At 32.8% G+C, this 8,036-nt stretch overlaps 1 long non-coding RNA gene across 1 annotated transcript; it reads right to left on the bottom strand.

The window, feature by feature from the left end:
• Nucleotides 1-1,617: 1,617 nt before the first annotated feature.
• Nucleotides 1,618-7,344, bottom strand: LOC139508546 (uncharacterized). The gene is made up of 3 exons (XR_011661303.1): nt 7,244-7,344; nt 5,066-5,206; nt 1,618-1,802 (listed from the first exon to the last, which is right to left on the bottom strand). It is a non-coding gene; the product is annotated as an uncharacterized lncRNA (long non-coding RNA).
• Between the last annotated feature and the right edge of the window lie 692 nt (nt 7,345-8,036).

The following is an 8,036-nucleotide window of genomic DNA, read 5'->3' on the forward strand; positions in this document are numbered from 1 at the left end:
GAATTTTCCTATTCAGAACAGTCATAAACTAAATAATAAATTAATATCATATAATTCAAAAGCTTTCGTGGTTTGTCAATTAAAGTCACGTTTTTGTATTATAAAACATGTATTATGCGGTATAGGCTTTGCTCATTGTTGTAGGCCGTACGGTGACCTATAGTAACTTCTGTGTCATTTGTCTCTTTGGCAATCCTACCACATCTTCTTTTTATATTGCATGCATATTACTAGAAAAATCGTTTGACCTGAAAATGTGTATTGAATAGTAATGAAAATCTAAAAAAGCTGCCATTTGATTGGATGGTGTGCATTAGCCAATAAGAATTGAGCTGCAAAAAAAATGATATATGTGACCTATTGAAATGTGGTAATTATATCTTACGTTTAAAGAAGAATTCTACAATATTTATTCAAAAAGTTGGTAAAAACTTTTTTTATTTGATATATGATATAATAATTATTTGTATTTATTAAGACAACTATCTATCAAATTTCAAATGAAGTTGATGTAAGCAATTTAGGTAACTGTACGAACTTCAACAATGAGAAAACCCTGTACCGTATGGGCCTCTACAAAAAGCCCCGACATGAAAAATATAAAACAATTCAATTGAGATAACTAACGGTTTTATGTATAACAAAGAAAATTTACGAAAAGCAAATATGACAGACATGACACAACGCCAACCACTAAATTCCTGACTTGGGGCAGGAACATTCAAAATGCATCTTCGCTAGCCAAGGGTTACGATCCACTTCCCTCCTCTCCACCCTTAGCGGATAGAGATAGAATTTCGGAGACACAAGGTGATGATTTTCATTGGTTGCAGTCGAAACTCGTTGCATCCAATCAAAAAGCGCATATTACATGATCACGTGTAAATGTAGAAAGTGTATGTAAACAATTGTCACGTGCTTATTGTGCAACAAGTCTTTGCATCCCTAAACAAACAACTATATTTAGTGACAATTTGAATGTTTTTAATCAACTAATAGAAGTTCCTGTGTATGTTTCTTGCAAAAATGTATATTTTCGTTTTCTGCTTAACCAAGTGTATAGAATCTTTAACCCCCAAATGCAGGTGCTACATTGTACCATTGGTCAAGAATAATGTATTCTGCATGGGAGTGACTTTAATCTACCAATAGATGACGCAACATTGTTATCGCAAATATTGGCTTAAATCTACCAAAGGTGGACAGGAGGGAAGTGGATCGTAACCCTTGACTAGCAAAGATGTTCAGAATGTGGTGGGGTTTAAAATGCTTATGAGTGTTTAACTCTCTCGATAACCTGGATTAGGGAGCTATCATTTGATTTTTATGGGGGGCTAGGATGAAATTTGAAAAAAATAGGCAGGACAGGAATTTTGAGTAAAAAAAAAGCAGGATGAGACACTTGCAATAAAAAAAGAAGTCAGAATGATAATTTAGGTTTAAAAAAGTCAGGATAAACTAAAGAAAAAAGGCAGGACCGAATAGAGTGAAAAATAAAAAGGCAAGACAGAGATTACAACTAAAAAAAAAACATTTTTCATCCTAGCCCCCCCCCCCCCCCCCCACAACCCCCACCCCCCACCCCATAAAAATCAAATGGTATCTCCCTTACAACATAAGAACACATACCGGTTTATTGGTAGCTTCATGAAATCCCTGAAAAACTGCATTATATTAGTTATATATTTAGGATTAGTTTTATCATTAAACCTATTGTTTGTTATCACGTCAACATAAACAAATGGATCATAATTCCCGTCATGCCATATCCGTTCAGCTGTCTTTACAATACAGTAGTAAACCTGTGTAAAAGGAAATAAAGGATCTTATCAATAAGACAAAAACTAAAAAGGAAAGTTGTCTTTGACGTAATGCAGCATGTATTAGAAGAGGAAGTCATTTCACATGATTTAGGTAATGTAAACCTTCGCAAGTAAGCAAATAACACTTTAACCCATGTGATCGTATGCAAGGCACATTTAATAATAATGAATGTCAGGCGGTAAACAATAAAGGGAAATAACCCATCAACAACTATATGTACATGACACATGGAGTAAGGGAGATAATACAAATCAATACATGTAACGATTAATGTTATTCATGTTATACCTCAGTATGTTTTTTTCTATATAAAAAGTAATGAAACAGTTGTTCTATTTCATATCACAGACTATTTGCCAGTTAATAATTTCAAAGACTATTACCCTGGTTAATAGGTTTATAATCATATTTCCCGTACTTTTTCATGCTTATTTTTCATTGGTCTAAAATGATGTCATTAACTATTCTGAATGGATTTGTGTGCTTGGCAACGTCAGACTCTAATATCGTATACAAAACGGTATAATCTGTTTGTGTTGATTGTAATTTCACGTACACGAAGTAATCATAAAAGAGAAAGAAAATCTTCGCGCGCATTTCAGTATCTAAAAACAGTACCTTATACTTATGATCACTTATAATATGGGTGTATCGTTGTATTCTAAAATTGTATTGTGTTTTGTGTTCTTTAGCTAGAATTTATCATATGCACGGAAAGTTTAATACAAGTATTTCTAGTCTTGATTGCAACTAATGAAATATTTATAAATACAACACGAACTATAACTAGAGGCTCTAAAGAGCCTGTGTCGCTCACCTTGGTGTATGTGCAATTTTACACCAGTACTAAAAACCCTCCATCCTTGATGGTTGCATTTTACATAGACAAATAAAATCGTATAATATAAGCAAAATGAGGATGTTAATTTGATGTATGCCTTTTTGTGCTTCTTCGTTACATTTGTTGTTTTATAGTGATTAAAATGATAACACATTGTTGACTTCTGTACCCCTATTTTTGACATTTTTACCTATTGAATCTGTTTGTTTTGTTCACGCATCGGTGACAATATAATGGAATTTGATGCGACTGTCATACAATTGAGAGGTTTAGCTAGCTATTAAACAAGGTTCAATCCACCATTTTCTACATTTGAAAATGCCTGTACCAAGTCAGGAATATGACAGTTCTTGTCCATTCGTTTTTAATGCGTTTTGTTATTTGATTTTGCCATGTAATTATGGACTTTCCAAATTGATTTTCCGCTGAGTTCAGTATTTTTGTGATTTTACTTTTTTTTTATTCAACAAATTACATACATGGATTCATGACAAAATTGTGTTTTGGTGATGGTGATGTGTTTGTAGATCTTACTTGACTGAACATTCTTGCTACTTATAATTTTCACTATCTAGTATAATAAACTTGACCCTTTCGTTACAGAGGAAAATGTTTTGTAAAAATTTACAAAAATTTACCATATTAATGAAAATTGTTAAAAATTGACTATAAAGGGCAATACTTCTTAAGGGGTCAACTGACCATGTTTGTCTGTTGACTTATTTGTATATCTTACTTTGCTAAACATTATTGCTGTTTACAGTTTATCTCTATCTATAATAGTATTCAAGATGATAACAAAAAATGGCAAAATTTCTTTAAAAATTATCTATTGGGGGACAGCAACCCAACACCCAGTTGTCCAATTCATTTGAAAATTTCAGGGCAGATAGACATTGACTTGATAAACAATTAAACTGTGTCAAATTTGTTCTAACTGCTTCGGTTTCAGAGTGATAAGCCAAAATCTATAAATGTATCCCTATGTTCTATTTTTAGCAATGGCGGCCATCTTTGTTGGTTGGCCGGGTCATCGAACACATTTTTTAAACTAAATACCCAAATGATGATTGTGGCCAAGTTTGGTTAAATTTGGCCCAGTAGTTTCAGAGGAGAAGATTTTTGTAAAACTAAACGACGACGGACGACGGATGCAGGACGACGACGGACACCAATTGATGAGAAAAGCTCACTTGTCCCTTTGGGCCAGGTGGGCTAAAAGAAAACGTATATTTCATCTTGTGCATGTCAAGTTATGTGGCATTTTTCTTTTCTTCCAGATGATATATGTAAACTTTTAGAAAATTGGTTAATTTGGTATATAAAAAACACTTAATGACTGTGTTGTTCGGTATAATTAAACACCTAAATGATTGGTTTTAAATGATTGGTTGTGAGGATAATAGCTAGTTTGTTGTCCCTTCGCATACCAACTATTGCCCTCGGCTTCGCCTCGAGCAATAGCTGGTATCTTGTTATTAACCTCACACCCAGTCAATATGTGTATATAATACACTGGCGCTTGGTAAAAAATAAACAAAAATGGTCGAAATACAGCAGTGAAGGATGTAGTCATTTCAAGTTGCCAAATATCACTAAAAAAAATTCACAGTCTATAGAAGACTACATATGCTACAAAAGCTAACAAAATGACATTACTAAAATTTAAGCAGATACTAGATTTTCTTTCTAATGATTTGAGATCCAAATAATGCTAATGCGAAATGTAAAATATGTAAAAAAAACTCCGTGTCAGCAATTTCCCGCCATATTTGAAAAATGGAATATCTCGACAAGGAGGTAGCCTACAAGTCACCTTTATATTTAATTTATTTTGTTCCTTAACTATCTTCTGATTTAAAGTGTCAATTCTAAATTTTGGAATTTTTTTAATTCACCTTACGACACCTTTATTTATCCTTTATGTCAATATGTTAAACTATACATGCAATAGTAGGTAAATGAGGAACCAATCACTCAACTTAGCCGTTTCAGAATCTAAAGGACTATGGGTAATTTCATTGTTCGTTCCCCAAAATGACAATAACGTCACGACATTGGTTGAATTTCCATTGTTTTTGGACGTTTTCAACCAATCACGACGTTTCGGTGTACGTTTTTGAAAATATTACCCAGAATGTAGGTTTGTTAAAGCGTCTTGTGTGCGCTATGGACTACTAGAGATAGTAGAATTTGTCATTTGTTATCCGTGATTGATTGCTGTTGGTGTTTTTTTAACATTCAATGGTAAATATTTCATTCATAATTTAGACGAAAATTCACCTGTACATGCACTCAATACTCAAAACGGTAGGTATTGCAAAATGCGTCGACAGACATGATGTAATATATCATTGTTCTTGTTATACACAATAAAAATGTCCATGTACTAGTATTTACCTCCACCGGATAGTCCATCAGGTCCGCTAACATCTTGGACACTGTTTCTTCAAACTTTTCTGGAAGCTCTTCATCCTTAAGGGAGGTGTGTATAACAACGATAACCATGGTTACGTAACGTGTTTATGCTTTTAAACTTTACTGAAACAATAAATAAAACCGGATATTGTCTTCTTGATATTTGCTGTTATAAAATTCAAAATCATTTTAAATTAAGGAATATATCTCCCTCTATGACTTGTCCAGATTTGTTTCATTTTCATTTTGATATTATACGCTTTGAATTAGGTTTTTGACTGAGCATTACTAAAGATATATTAATTGTGAAAATGCGAAGCGCATGCAATATACCATGGCAACATTTATTATATTACAGTTTGCAGGCTTACAAAAATAGTTACGTATTTCAACCTTATGTTGTGTTTGGAAGTAAGTTGTCTCATTGGCAACATATCACATATCCTTATTTTTTCTACAGTGAAACTTGACTAAACCGAACCCTTTCGGGACTTGAAGTTTTGTTCGGTTTTGGCAGGTATTCGGTTTGATCAGGTTCACAATGCATAAAATGTGATATGATTGGTCTTCAGAACAAGTTTGGATTAGACAGGTTTCCGGTTTATTCAGGGTTCGGTTTGATGAGGTTTCACTGTATTCCAAAATACCAATAGATCTGATTTTACAAAAGGTCTGGATAAAGTTATAGACAACAACAGAAATAGAAATTATGATCCTTGAAACTGGAAAGATATTCCTCTCTTGTGTATATACACTGGCGCTTGGTAAAGAGAACAAAAAAAGAGGAATAACATGGCTGTTACATTCAGCAATCCTCGATAGAATCCGCTACTCTGCTTCCTTCGAGGGTACGAAATCGGCCGAGTTTAGACGAATGGGCTCTGTTAATCATTGAAGTTAAAAAGCTATACATTCGATGTGTTGATGCGGTTTTCTATTTTTGCCTTCATTGGTAACGTTCAAATATGTATATATCCTTGAATTTCTGAGGAACTAAATGTCAACATTGACATAAAAAAACGGATTTCAACTTTAAAAAAGTCATTAATCGGTAAGTGGAAGGTATATTGTCCCGACGGTTGTCAACACTATTTATTTTAATACAAAAATAGTTTTCTTTTTTATTCAAATATTAGTTAAGGATGTTCGCTGCTCAGTTTCAAAATAAATAACTTTTCATAAAACTAGTATGTACTGATAGGGAATAAAAAGCAAAAACAAAATATAGGGGTCAATGTGCTTGTTTTCGAGATATTAGCCATTGGAATTTTGGCGGGAAAATTTGATCTCTAGATTTTTCATAGCTTTATCATTGACCAGTTAAAGTTCTCAAATACTATTAAAAAATAAATAAAATTTTATAAGACTTTTACAATGACTTATAATTACACATGTAAAAGATTTATAAAAAGAAAAATGGGGGTTCATGGGGATTTTTTTAAGGCATTCAAATGGATAAAACGGAGGATTCCACAAATCTGACAAAAATTCCAAAACATGACAAGCAGACATCCTTAAAACTAAGATGAGATACAATTCATGAGCGTTGGTTTCATTTAAAAAAGTCCAAAAATGAATGGTATATTTGCAATTTTAAAAACGAACTTCTATTCATTCTCTCCTTCCGCTGAACTATTGCTTAATTTCGCAGAAGAGGGGTCTAAATACAGCACAAATAATATTTTCCAAAAGACCAAAAATTTAAAGTAAAAAGTAAATTTTAAACAAAAACGCATTTGACAAGTAGGTCGAGCAAGTTATCTTGATAAACATATATATAAGTTAATGAATATATATCATTTTACACAAAATTCGTTGAATAAAATGTAAAATACTGGGTTTTTCTAATTTGACAAAGTAATCTTCAAGGTATAACTGTTAAAGCTTTAAACCAAAACAAAAGTTATTTTTCTATATCTAAATAATATAAGGGAACAACCATTTAACTTCAAAAAGAGGGGGTATGTTTTATTTTCTAAAAAAAATTCTGATCCCCAATTTAATGAAAAAACATAATATGAGCATGAAGATGACCAAAAAAAATCTGAGTCCAGATATCCCCCATAACTTAAATATTGGAAAAAATAAGTTCTGACTCAGATAAAAACCATGACCCCTTGAAGTTAAGTTGTTGCTCCCTGTGAAGAATACGAGACTTACCTTTTAGAAACTCCACAGCAGTATGGGTAGTTCATCGTTACATACGTCTCTTTTATAGTTGCTGCATCGTGTTTTTACGGTGAAGGTTATTTGTTATGACCCATTACTCAATACTAACGATGCAAAATATTGTCAAGTTTGAAATCATAGGAAAAACTGTTAAACTATCAAATGTAAAACATTTCGGGACGTCGGGATTTGGTGTTTTAGACTCGGGATTTCGGGATTGACACTTTCGGGATCCGGGATTTCTTTTTTTTTTTTTAATTTCGGGATGTCGGGATTTAATATTTTTTAAATTCGGGACCTCGGAATTTCATGTTTTAAGCCCGGGATTTCGGGGTCACGACCCTCAGATCCCCTCTCTTAAAAGAATCTGACAAAATGGGGAAATTGAGAAAATAGTTACATGTTGTTGAACATAGGGGTATTATCTGTTGAAAATAAGGACAAAAGTCGGTAATTAATTTCGAAGATAAGAATTAAGTTTTCAAATATCTGCAAAGGCTTTCAAGATTTTAAGCCCACCACGGATAGTTTAAAATTTAAATTTGAATTTTCGGGTGAAAATACGATTTTTGAAATAACATTTCATCAATGTTTTTAATAAGAAAATAACTATCTGTAAATATTAGACCAATTATTTTTTCATTGAACTAAAATGGAAAAAGAAATGGAAACTGTCGAGATCTAATTAAATGATGTCGCCCTTGTACCTGTTACCCATTATAGAATAGGTACCAAATCAAATTCGCGGTAGTTTCGAAAGTCCGTTTTCAATTTCACCATTCTA

Source organism: Mytilus edulis, unplaced genomic scaffold (assembly GCF_963676685.1).
Source record: "Mytilus edulis unplaced genomic scaffold, xbMytEdul2.2 SCAFFOLD_1552, whole genome shotgun sequence".
Lineage (NCBI taxonomy): Eukaryota > Metazoa > Mollusca > Bivalvia > Mytilida > Mytilidae > Mytilus > Mytilus edulis.